The 12324-nt window shown below is 42.8% G+C and overlaps 1 long non-coding RNA gene across 2 annotated transcripts; it reads left to right on the forward strand.

Annotated features, from left to right (window-relative positions):
* Window positions 1-4121: 4121 nt before the first annotated feature.
* On the forward strand, window positions 4122-11998 carry LOC120592935 (uncharacterized). Of its 2 annotated transcripts, none has more exons than XR_005650245.1 (4): window positions 4122-4233; window positions 4528-4615; window positions 5628-5733; window positions 7654-11998. It is a non-coding gene; the product is annotated as an uncharacterized LOC120592935 (long non-coding RNA). The 2 variants fall into 2 exon arrangements; XR_005650246.1 differs by having other exon boundaries at window positions 7657-11998.
* The last annotated feature ends 326 nt before the right edge of the window (window positions 11999-12324 follow it).

The following is a 12324-nucleotide window of genomic DNA, read 5'->3' on the forward strand; positions in this document are numbered from 1 at the left end:
AGACCCATTGACCTTCAAATTCCAACCTGGGGCCATTGAGGAGCCAGGGGCAGCAAAAGCTTGGCTGGGCTGGGGCCTGTCAGTGAAGTTTACTACTCTATTACTATTTCAGAAATGTTACTACTGATAGGTTGCTCTGTAGAAAATTTTTCAGTACATAATTCTTCAGTATGGTGGAAACTCACAATTGTCAATTTCAGCTGCTAAATATTGTTCATCCATATGAGTGTTTTCCATTACTGGATTTTCTGTAGTCTCTGGGTTCTCTAAAGGTGTTACATAAACAGTGATAACGGAACATGCTCTAAAATCCAGAACTCTGCCTCTCCCAGGATCCAGTCCCCAACCCAGAGCTGACCCCCTGAATCCCTCTCCTCACCCACACTCCAGACTCTCAATACCTTCTTTGTTTTGGGGAAGGTTTTCTTTAAAATTGCAAGTTGAGCTGCTAGTTCCTAACACACAGGCAGATATAAGGCTGCACACAATTCTTCCTGGGCAATTCGCTCAGAGCAAAGAGTGATCTTTTTTGAGGCTCAAGAATATCAATATGCAGCTGCTTTGCTAAAATGCTTCCCGTCTCTCACAGTCAGAGAAATCTGCTTGCCTTGAGCTAGCCTCCAGTTTCTTGTTAAGAGCTAATTTTAGAGCTAATTTGGGTTCCATTAGTATATGGTTCTGTTGCAAATCTGACATTAACATTGGCAGCTTGATGAGAAAAAAAAAGGGAGGAAAAGCCTTTTACCCTAACTGCAGCAATGCAGGCACATATGGTGTCATTTTTTAAGAAACAGATTTTTGTCTTTCATGCCATTTCAGAGCCGTTTCCCTCTGAAATTTCCAGCTTTAATTTAATGCAGAACATGCCTGGATGTCACTGCAGAGAGCTGGCAGGTCTCACAAATTTGCAAAAACAGTGTTCGTTTGCACAGTATAATGCCCCCCAAGTCCATGTTCATGGACAGGGACTCAGTCATCAGCAAGTGCGGGCCTCCTTACATGAGGGTCACAGAGCCTCCTACTCTGTGAGTCGGTGCTACCCAGAGTCCCAGACTAAGGATGCTAAGGAGGGAGAGTTCCAACATCTTCCTATCTCTCTGCCTCTGCCCTTAGAATGAGAGCCCCTTAATGATTCTGTTTCTAAGGTCGGAAATCTGCTTCCACAAACAGTGAGAGGAGGTTAAAGCATTTCTATTTCATCCCATGGCCGGCTAATACTTCCTCTGCTACCCAAGTGTTTGGACCTACATGGCTTTAACTGAGATCCCTGAGTCCAGCTGTGGCAGTGGCAGGGAGGACACGAGACCTGCTTGCTAATATGAACAATGCTCATAGCTGGCTGGATGACCCTGTTCTCTGAGCATCTATTGTCTCACCTGTAAAATGAGGGAATTCTAAGATTCTCTGATATTAAAGCTCAATAACCTGTAATAGTAACTTGCATTTATCTAAATTTTTACATTTTTCTGAGAACTTTTGTGTGTGTTATTCCCATGATTATCACAACATCCTGTGGGGCAGGTGTTCCTGTCTTATACTTGGGAAATTGTGATTCAGAGAGGTGAGGATATTTTCCCAAGGTCACACAGCTGGAAGAGGGAGAGCTGGGACTTGATTCCAGTTGGCCTCACTCCCAGATCGGGACTCTCAGAAGTCAACAGACTGAATCATAAACTAAGGTTTGAACACTGCATCACATCACCAAGGGCCATCTTAGAAATAGCCATGCCCAACAGGCCTACAACTGTTCAAATTTTCCAAGGTGAGAATACTGCACAATGACTTAGGAGTTTATATTCTTGCTTTGGGACATGCAGTATCATAAATGAGCACCCAGAAGGGGTTGAAATATAGCAGGAAAAGTACTGGAACTGGTTCTAGTCTTGGCTCTGTATTAAGTTTCTGTGTGACCTTGAACGAGTACCATGGGCCTCTCTGAGCCTCAGTTCCTAAATAAGGCAGGGAGATAAGCTGCTTTCCAAAATTACTTCCCTTTGGATTGGTCTATGGTTCTATGGCAAGAGGTTCAATGCCAAAACCAAAGAACCTTTGGTCAGGGGGCACCCTCCATGTCCAAGACATTCGAACTGAAAAAACAAAATGCTCCAGGAAGTTAAAAAGTGCAGCTGAGATAAAGACCAATGAAAGCAGTTTACTTCTGTAAATGACCAGGCAAATACTAAAACAGGAGTCACACTCACATCCTACAGGAGCCAGGCAAGTTAATAACTAGAGAGGCAGGCACAATATGGGACAATAGGGAGTGGTGGGGACTATAGTAATTTGGCAAGCGCTGCCTGACTGTAGGGGAGAGTGACCACTGCTCCAGATAAATGTTGCCAGGCAAAAGTGTAGATGTAGTACAATTTTCCAACTTCTCAAGAGGATTGGAAATCTGAATATTCATGTGAAATATCCTAATTTTTACACATTAGAAACAAATCAAAAGGCTCAAAAGCCCTTTCATGCTAAATAAAATGTGTCTGCTAGCCATTGGCTGCCCAAGAGCTCCAGTTTGCAAATTCCGTGCTAAATTAATGCTGAGTTAGTTTGTGTCTGTCTTCACCTAGAACAATTCCAGAGGGCCTGTTTCCTGGCCTTACGTGGGAGCATGCTGCAATAGTGACCTTCCTGTACCATTTCAAGTCAACAATGCTTTGCATCACACAAACCCCATTTTCCTGTCCATGGCCTTTGACATGGGACCCCTGACAGGCATTGGCCTGAACGCCTTGTTCTCACTCTGCCTGCCTGAAAATAATCTTCTCCGGAGAGACAAACAATGGGAGGGGAAAAAGCAATTTGGCCTTGCTTGTAGGGTAAAACAGAGGAGGTTGTTTTTTATCTTTATTACTACTTTATTAGATCATGTAACCATTTTTATTGTTAATTTAGGTACAAATTAATTGCCATACAAATGAACGAAAACACAGATGAATGCCCTCACCATTACTTGAAACTTAAATGGCAATTACTCGGTTTGTAATCCAATATAGCAAATATTAGCGCAGCTGTAGTGCGTCCTCTGGCCCAATTCACTGCTAATGGGAAAAGTGGACGTCCCTGGAGATTCCTTAACAACCTGAGCGAACCTGGGAGGAAGGTGTTATCTACCCCAGTCTCCGAGTCTGCCTGTCTCCTCTTTCCAAGTGTAATTGAATAAAGATTTTAGAGGATTTGACCGTATTTTCATGTCCTGTTTTTTCCTTCTGAAGGATTTCGTATCACATCTTGTGATTCTTTGCTTATTTTTCTCTTCAGAGCCACATGTCAAATGGCAGTCCTGGAAAGCACGTTAGAAAAACTCCTGTCCAGGCAGCACCCACAATCCCTAGCCTGGGTGTGAGAGCCCTGCTACATACACCCGCAGTCCCAGGACTGGTCCCATGAAAGTCCTGATCACACTGGGCTAGAACTCTGCAGTTATTTGGCTGAGTCTCCCCCGAATGGACTAAAAGCATCTTGAAAGCAGGGACAGCATCTTATCCATTGTAGTGCCTCTGCCAGAGAATGGCACCGGGTGTTGGCATGGGCAGTGATGCTCAGAAACAAACAAAAAGGCTCGCTGAGCTTCTCACTTTATCTGTCTGTAGCACCTCCTCAGTGTACTCAGTGTATCCTCTCTACACGGATACCACACAAATAATTTCCTCCTTTGTGACATAGACTTTTATAATTTCCTGCCTAATTTTGTCATCTTCCATGTAACAGTGAAAGTGAAAATATCCATCTAGATATATCTCCATGGTTTCCATTTGCCAAATCAATCCCATCTCCCCCTTATAAATAAAATGTAGTTACTTTTTGATCAACTAGAAAGATATTGTATGAATAATGGAATTTCACTGTGTAAAACAATTTTTTTTTTTTTAATGACAAAAAGTCCCTTAGTGGATAGCAGTCAATATCAGACTCTAGATTAAATCTAACAAATTTTTTCTTGCCCTTGAGATAGTTACACTGGAAACTGCTTTGAAGTTTTTATGATTTTAGATTTTTCATCACAAAGAACTGAAGGTAGAGTTCCATTACTAGTTTTCTCTGAACACTAGCCATTTGAGTGCCTGTAAAGAATTCAGAGAATTTTTGAGTCACTTGCAGGAAAGCTTCTTGGTCTGCATATTTCACATTCCAATAGAAGAGCTCCTAACTTTTCCTCAAAAGTGGTTTAAAGCATCAATTGTAAGCCAATTATAATGACTTTTTGTATCTGTTCTTGATTTTCTCATAGAGGTTAGTTGCATGAGTTTGTATTCAATGGATTTTTTCTGTTTTCAAGTCTGTACTCTGTACAAAGCCTAGTACAGGGCCTTACACTTGATCGATGTTTGCCGAATAACTACATGAATGGATGAATGAATAGATGGATGTCTCTTGAACAAAAATAACAAAACAGTTATTTCTCCTAGAGAGTTCTTTGATGATGTTGACAGAACTCATAGATTTAGACTAATAGAATGTCAAAGATAAAATTACACAGAAATATCTAATCTGGTTCAGATTTTTTTTTTTTTTTTTACTTTTCAGATTTATAAGGTGAGTTTTAGAGATCCCCAAGATCACCTGGAACCCTCAAGGGGAATTTCAGGAAGTTGTACCAAATATGAACCCTAAGGTAAGCATGGATATCCATGGCAATCGAACATGGTTTTCTTCACTACTTTCTGTTTTCTTTACTTTTGTGCACCTTTGTGCAATTCTCATAAACTAATTAGAACTCAAAAGTATATGAAATGACTAGTTTGTCAAAGTTCTTAAATGCTTGTTGGATCTCTTTCTCCACTAGTTACTATGGAGTGAATTTGATATTTGGTGGGTCAGAGACCTCCAGAAGGGTCAGCTACCAACCCAGCAAAGTAGAAAGAGCTGTGGGCCCCAAGTCAGCGGACAGATAGGGCCTAGGCCTCAGCTCTAGGACTGTAGATCCTGAGATGAATCAGGTCCTCACACCCCGCCCTTCTTCATAAAGTAGATGTGATTGTCCCTGTTCTACCTTCCTCACTGTGGTTGGAAGAACCAATGAGATAATGGATGTGAAAATGTTTTAGAAATTGTAAAGTACAATTTCTAAATTCAATGAGTTAAGACTGTTCCCCACAGTCTGTTCCTAGAGACAGAGCAAGCAAGCAGATTCCATGGGGCTGGGGAGGGGAGTGGAAGGTTAAAGGGCAAGCTGGGGTTCTGTGTCTCCCTGCTCAAGAACTAAGAAATATGGAAAATTAATCTTCTGAGAGTCAAACCATAGCTTCCAACTTTTTGTCAGTATAAGTCCTTCTTTCTATCATCAAAATATTTCCAGACTCACTCCCACATGATAATATTTATACTTTAAGTATTCAATGATTGAGAAAATGCCTATTGACAAAGCTATTATGAATTATGATCATTTTTTAAATTGTACATATTTTATTAATTGCTATATCATAGGAATACTTTTGACAAATACTGGTACTAGACTAGAGCAAACTATGTTAGTTATTTAACCTCCAGCCACTCACAGATTAGTTGGCTTCTCAAAATAATTCTCTCTTAGATCAAGGAGATCCTTCATTAAACTGTAAAATATAAACATAATAAATAGGTCACAGCCAAGTAATGCAATCATCTTAACTGTACTCTGGCCCCAGGTTGAAGTCAGACTCTGCTGATGTCATCAACACATCCAAAGAAACAAAGTACTGGTCACGAGAACGCTTGGTTGCCAGTGGAAGCCAGAAGAGGTAGCCCTACCAGGTGAGCACTGGCAGCGCCCGCCCAGTCCTGCTCAAGGAAGATGTGAACTGACCAACGGACTCAGTCTCTAGTCCTCATGGAACAACTAACCTTTTATGTTCCACTCTAGGCTAAACTGAGTATCCTTGTTGTCAGCAGAGAGCAGCCAAACATCCTGCTTGTTGTATTTCATTGCAGATAGATGTCCTGGCTTTAGATTATACAACCATCCTAAGAGCCTGGGCAACGCAAGACCAGCCCCAAGTGATGGCTGACAGGGCAGGCCTCAGATCTTGTCCCTGAGGCCTGTGAGTAGCTTGGGGCAGCCACCCTAGTGTCCTTCACTAAGAGAATATCTTCTTTTTCTACCACCAGGAGCCGTGATTTCTCATCCTCAGTATTATTGACATTTGGGTCTGATACTTTGTCACTGAGGGCTGTTTTGTGCATTATAGTGTTGGCTTCTCCCTTCTAGATGTCGTTAGTACCAGCCCCCGCCATCACCCCCCGGTTATGACAACTAAAGATGTCTGCATCTATTGTCAAATATTCTCTGGGGAAATATCCTCCTTTCCCCTGTTGAGAACCAGTAGCATGAATCGTTCGAGCCAAATGTCTGCAGAATGCAACCATATGAGGTTCTCAAAGACCAGTTCCTTCTTGAATGCACAAGACATTCAATTTATATAGTGTCGACTTTTTCAAAGAGATGCTAGAACTCTTGAAAAATCAATTTCAAGGAGCTTGTAGTTAATTTAGAAATACAGTCAGGCTCCACTTCACTATAATGTAAAGGAAATAGGGATTCTGGCAGCTGAGTAAACCAAAACTTTCCTTTGATGACCTAGTGATTCAAGGGTCATCCTTCTGAATGCGAACTGTTCCTACTGTAAAAATGTAATAGGATGGGTTGCTCTGGCAGGGGGCGGTGGGCGGGGTCCCTGGAAGCTCTTGATGTTTTGTTGTTTTAAAAAAGTTAAGCCTCAATTTGTTTTTGATTTTTATTTACCTTTTTCCTAAAATTAGTACAAAAAGATTTTCCAGTTACCTGAGAAATTCAATTAGTTTTGTGTTGATAAATTGAGGATTTTTGCTAAAATGGTCACCGCTTTTTGTAACTAATTCTTCCACTGAAAATTCCTTCATTTGAAAAGAACATTCCCAGCACAGTCAAACCCCTCAGCAGTGTAGAGTTCATCAGTGCTCTTACTTCCGGGGAAATTTCCACTCCTGGTTCTGTTCAAGAGTGAGGTTTTCCCTCTTGGCCTCATCCCTGCTCCTGGTTCCCAAAGCCACCATTCGCTCTTCCAGGCCTTTGGGGGTCCACACTGAGCCTCACACACAGTGCCCTCCCATCTGCTCCCTTCTTACTGGACCCACTCCCCCTCACTTCAAGGACTAAGGTGCTTTCACTCCTCTTGTCCGGGTCCAACTGCCTCTGCCTGCTTCCTCAAGCCCAGTTTTTTCTAGTCTTTGGGAGAGGAAAATCTGATTCTGTGAGCCCACTCTGAGCTTGTGTGTCTAAGCCCTTTGCAGTTTCTGTGGATATGTGTTTCTGGTCAGTGTGGACTGGGGTGCCCTGGATACCAACCAGTGAGATTGTAGAGTGAAGGGGAAACACATAGATTAACTCTTGCAGATGTTACTCTGTGTCTTACCAACTATACGAGACAGAAATGAAGACAGAAAGGGATATTAAAGAGAGCCTCTTTGGGGGCCAGCTAAACAGAGGAGTGGTTGCCGGACCCCAAAAGCAGGCAAACTGGCTCCCACTCAAGGAGACCCCTCTGATGAGAAAAGGAGAATTCATTGTAATAGCAGCTCCTCTCTACCTCGCCAAGGCTTCCAAAGATGCGGAGAGGAGGGGGATCTGGGTCTTACTGTGGGGAAGAAGGTGATATAAATGCTTGACTTTGAAGTGCCATTCCTTTTTTTTCCCAGCAGGATGGGCTGGGTGCTGACACAGACACCCAGTAGCTGCTGCTTGCTCTTAGGGTGATGCAGGAGAGGCACAGCCTTTGTGCAGAAAAGCCCCATCCGGAGCACCTGACACTGCAAGTGAAGCACCCATGGCATTCCAGTCTCCACCCAGCTGCTCTGCTGGGTGCCTTTGGAAGGGCACAAACTGCACAACCTTTCCTGCTGCAGCCCTTCAATGGTACTGCTTTCTCTCAATGAGAAGTAAGGGGATCTAACGGATTAAGCCTACTGGGTACCAGATGCTTTAATACTTTATTAATCTCATTTAATCACCTCGACAAACACGTAAAGTAGTCATTTTTATCCCCATGTTACAGTTGAGGCAACTGAAGTTAAGCAACTTGCTCAGAGTCAGCCAGCCAGGAAGACTTGTGAGCCTTCACAAGAGGGACTGATCCGGAGGCTTGGAATGGTTCCCCTCCTGGTTCACGCTGATGCTGTCTCTGAAAAGTTGTGGATGAGCAGTGGCCCAAGCAATGAAAGAATTAGAATCACTGCTGAGGACAGGAGAGATTTCACCAGCTTTGTCTGGGGAGGTCTGCTACAGTGACTATCAAAATGAGAAAGGACAAGCCACATAGTGTCTCCTGAAAAAAATCACCATTCTCTTCAGAAATGCAATTTTTTGGAGATTAAAAAAATCGCGTCTGCCTTCTCATCTATAATTTTATTCCTTACTACCTTGACTATTTCCCAGTTGGCATTTGCAGCAATCAAATAGCTTGAGGGCCAGTCAGGGGCGTGGTCAGGGGCGTGGTAGGGGTTGGGGAGAAACTGGAGAATTCTGTGCCCTCCTCTGAATCCAGTCCGGGGTCGAAAGGAACCCCAAGAGGAAGGAGAGGTGGTGGCAGCTGGAAAGAAAAGACCATGGTCCCTGAGGCTGTAGGAATAAAGTGGTAGGGACCTCCAGAGAGTCCGTGGGGGGAGCCAGTTAACTTCGAGAAGCCGTGTGCGCTCGTCTCGGCCATGGGCCTGTAGTGCTGAGTGTGAAGAGCTGTGCTGAGCCCCACATCCGGTCGAAAGTACAAGTCTGGAGCTCCTGGCTGGGGATGCTGCAGCTGTTCTGGGGATGTGCACAATTAGAATTCTCCTAGCGCTCAGTGCCCACAGGAATTCAGTCACATGGTAGACGTGGTGCCTGGAGCTGAGGTCAATGAGAGCTCAGTCTGAGAGAAAAAGCGTTCCTTCCCTCTGAGGCATATCCTGCTTCAGTTTTGCGCTGCTGGGCTTTGTTCACAGTAAACCGCTTGCAGGAAAAGGACCCTGCAAATGACCTAGGCTGGGGACAAAGGAAATCAGTTTTCCTTCTGTTCAGAGTTTTGCCAGCCTACCGCTTCTATCAGAAGTTCTACTGATACCTCCTCCTCCCTTGATTCATTTTCCTCTCTACCACAATGCTGATTTCTCTCCGCGCACGCTAAGGTCTGGTTCCTGGATTACTTCAGGGCGACAGCTTTAGAGAGATCATGTCTCCTATTCTGCCCCTCTTGCCAAAAATATGGCAAAACCTTTCATTAGAATTTCCTGAATCAAAACCAGGGCTTTATTATTTCTGAATTTGGGGGGTTGAAGAAATACCAGATTTTCCTCTCTTCTACTTCCTCCAAGTTTCTTGATGGGAATGCATTTCCTTGTCACTTATGCTCACATCTGTGATATAAATCTAGATACTCTCCCTCCAACCCACTCAACCCCTTCTGCGGAATGAGGCTCTTGCCCAACTGAGCCTCCCATCATCCACCTTGTTCTTATAACTGATAACCTCCCTCCACACCAGGACTGACTCCTATTTCCAGAGGGAACCTGATTCTCCTCTTTGTTTTCTAGTTTCTTCTGTGCTGCTGCTTTTTGTCCTTCCAAATAGAAACCCTTATTCCTGTCAAAAACCTCCTGTCAGAAGTTACTACTCTCCTATGTAATGGGCACTAAAGTTCTGCCAAAAATCCATGCTCTCGTATCAGCGATTATTGTTCTCCTGTCAGAAATCACTGTTGTGTCAGAAATGACCACTCTTCTTTTAAAAATCTGTCTTGAGAAAAATCACCACTGCCTTCAGAAATTCTCCTTCTCTTGTCAGAAATCCACTCATAACCTGTCAGAAGTCAACATTTTCTGCCAGAAATCTCTGTTTTCCTGTCATAAACCATTGCTCTCCTGTCGAAAATCCCTGGTCTCCTGTCGGAGATCCCTGTTTCTTGTCAGAAGTCATTATTTTCCTCTGGAAAATCGCTGCTTCTGGCTGATCCTTCTCTCTACAGGATCTTCAGAGTTGTTTGTCACACTTTGACATTGGTAGCTTTCCTGCGACTTCCTTACTGCTGGCTGTTTGCACCTGTTTGCGGCATCTCTTTAAGCTCAGCGCTGGGGTCAGAAGCAGCCTGGGGCAGTGAGCACAGCACTGGGGAACCCACAGTCTCATGCGCCTCTTGGATGATTACAGACAAGCTATTTTTTGCTTGCTGGGCTTTTTCCTTATCTCTTTGTTAAGGATGATAATATCATCACTCTGCCTGCTTCACGAGATTATTTCATTTAGGTCCATGACAGTTTGGACTTTCAAAAGCTGCTACCTTGTCTGAGCCAACATCTCTCTTCCTATAATTTTCACTCACCGTTGCCCCATAAAGCAAGTCTAATACTTCTATGCCACAGCATTTCAACCCTGTCCCTAAATCTTCTCTTACCCAGCAGAAATGCCCCGCCCGCCACTCCCCCTGCACACATGCACTTCTCTAATGTCCAGATTAACCTGCTTGGTTAGTCCTTGTATGACACGGTTTCCAGACCTGTTGCTAGCCTGGCCGCAAACACTCAAAACAGGTGCCAACAGCCTCTTCAGCAGGAGTCTTGGTGGCTATACCTAAAAGAGGACATCGGAGTACAAGAAAATGAGGATGACATTATTAGAGGGGTAATCTTCAATTGATTCTGATTTCTATCTTTTAAATTGTTTAATAATTTTGGTAATTCAACCACTAACAGCAACAAATTGCTAACCATACGCTTTGCAACTGAGCATTGATGACACTAAATCTGAAAACATCTAGACTGATGATTAAAATAGGCTTCTCACTTTTAAAATGGTGAATTATACACTTTTAAAATGGTAAATTTTAAGGTATGGGAATTATCTTCCCATCCCCCCCACCAAAAAAAACAAGAAAAATTAAAAAGCGTAGATTTTGGAGGTAAATATTTTGAGTTTATGTCCCAGCTCTGCCTCTACCAGGCTCCGTGGCCTTGGGCAATTACTTGATTTCTCTGTGTCTAGGACGGGATTAAGAATTGCCCCTTCTCCATTTCACTGATAGAAGAAGCTCTCTTCTCTCACCTTATGGAGATATGGAGCTGCCAAGTACCCCACTTTCCTAAACGTAATGATTGGTGCAGACATATGACCCAAAGAGGATGAGTCAAGGTCTTGGGGCAGGCTGATGTGGATATTGAGTCAGAACAGGACTCTCTCCTTCTGGAATTATATGCTGTAAGGCTCCTGGGAACCAGGGCTACTGGGAGGTCATCTTTTAAATCACGGGGAAAGAAATACTGGAAAGTAAAGCTAACATAGAGGAGATGGAAGATTCTGACATCATTATTTGACAACATTGTTTGAGCACATGGATCCAGCCTAAGCAGAATCTAGACAACTGGTATTTTCATTTATGTATGTAAATAATTCTCCCCTACCTTTTTTTTTTTTAAGCTTATTTGAGTTAGGTTCCTGTCATGAGCAATCTAAAAAGGCCTAACATTAACATCTATTTTATAAGGCACTTGTGAGAATTATTTGTGGTAATACATGTAAAGCACCCAATGCTTGTACATAACAGGTACTCAAAAATTGAAGCTTACTATTACAATGATGATGATCATCATCACTGTGCACAAAAAAAGGGTTCTACAGAAAGTAACCCCATAGGGTGATCTGATCATAAACTTCTAACTGGGCAGGTCACAGTGGGTGGTCATGCCCTGGGCCTATAACTTCTTTAGTAAAGGTTTATCTTTGCTTTAAACAAGTCCTGTCCATTGTTTCTGTGCATCTCGACACCTTTGAAATGCCTCTTCAGAAGCAAACCACCCTCAGGAGAACACATAATCTTGTTACCTATCCTGTAATCCAATCCTCGTTCTCTCCTACCTTCATGTAATCTTCCTTACTTTCCTTCCTTAATTCAAAATGCTTAAAATAGGCTGCAAATCGCCATTTCGAATAACATTTTTCTCAATCTTTTGAGATCTTATTTCCAGGCATATCCTCTGTTTTGGGTCAATTAAACGCCAATAAAATTTTATAAAAATTTTCTATAGGTTTGGACAGTCTTATGTTAATATCACTGTGTACCATTCTGTGTTTGCTTTATACCTTGCAGTAGCTAAGTCAATACTAAGGATAAAGTAAGACCTCAGTAAACATCTTTATAGACAAATTGACATCTTTCCCTTGATATAGAATTTAAACATGAATAAATCAAAAAAATTTTCTGCTTTCTACTCTTAAGAGATAGACAAATCTGGAAACAGTGTTGAACTGGAGGTCAAGAGACCAGGGTTCCAGTTCTGACGATGCTCTTCACATACTGAGTGCCCTCAGGAAGCTCCTCCCTCATTTTCAGCCTTGGTTTCTCCATT

Source organism: Pteropus medius, unplaced genomic scaffold (assembly GCF_902729225.1).
Source record: "Pteropus medius unplaced genomic scaffold, Ma_sr-lr_union100, whole genome shotgun sequence".
NCBI lineage: Eukaryota > Metazoa > Chordata > Mammalia > Chiroptera > Pteropodidae > Pteropus > Pteropus medius.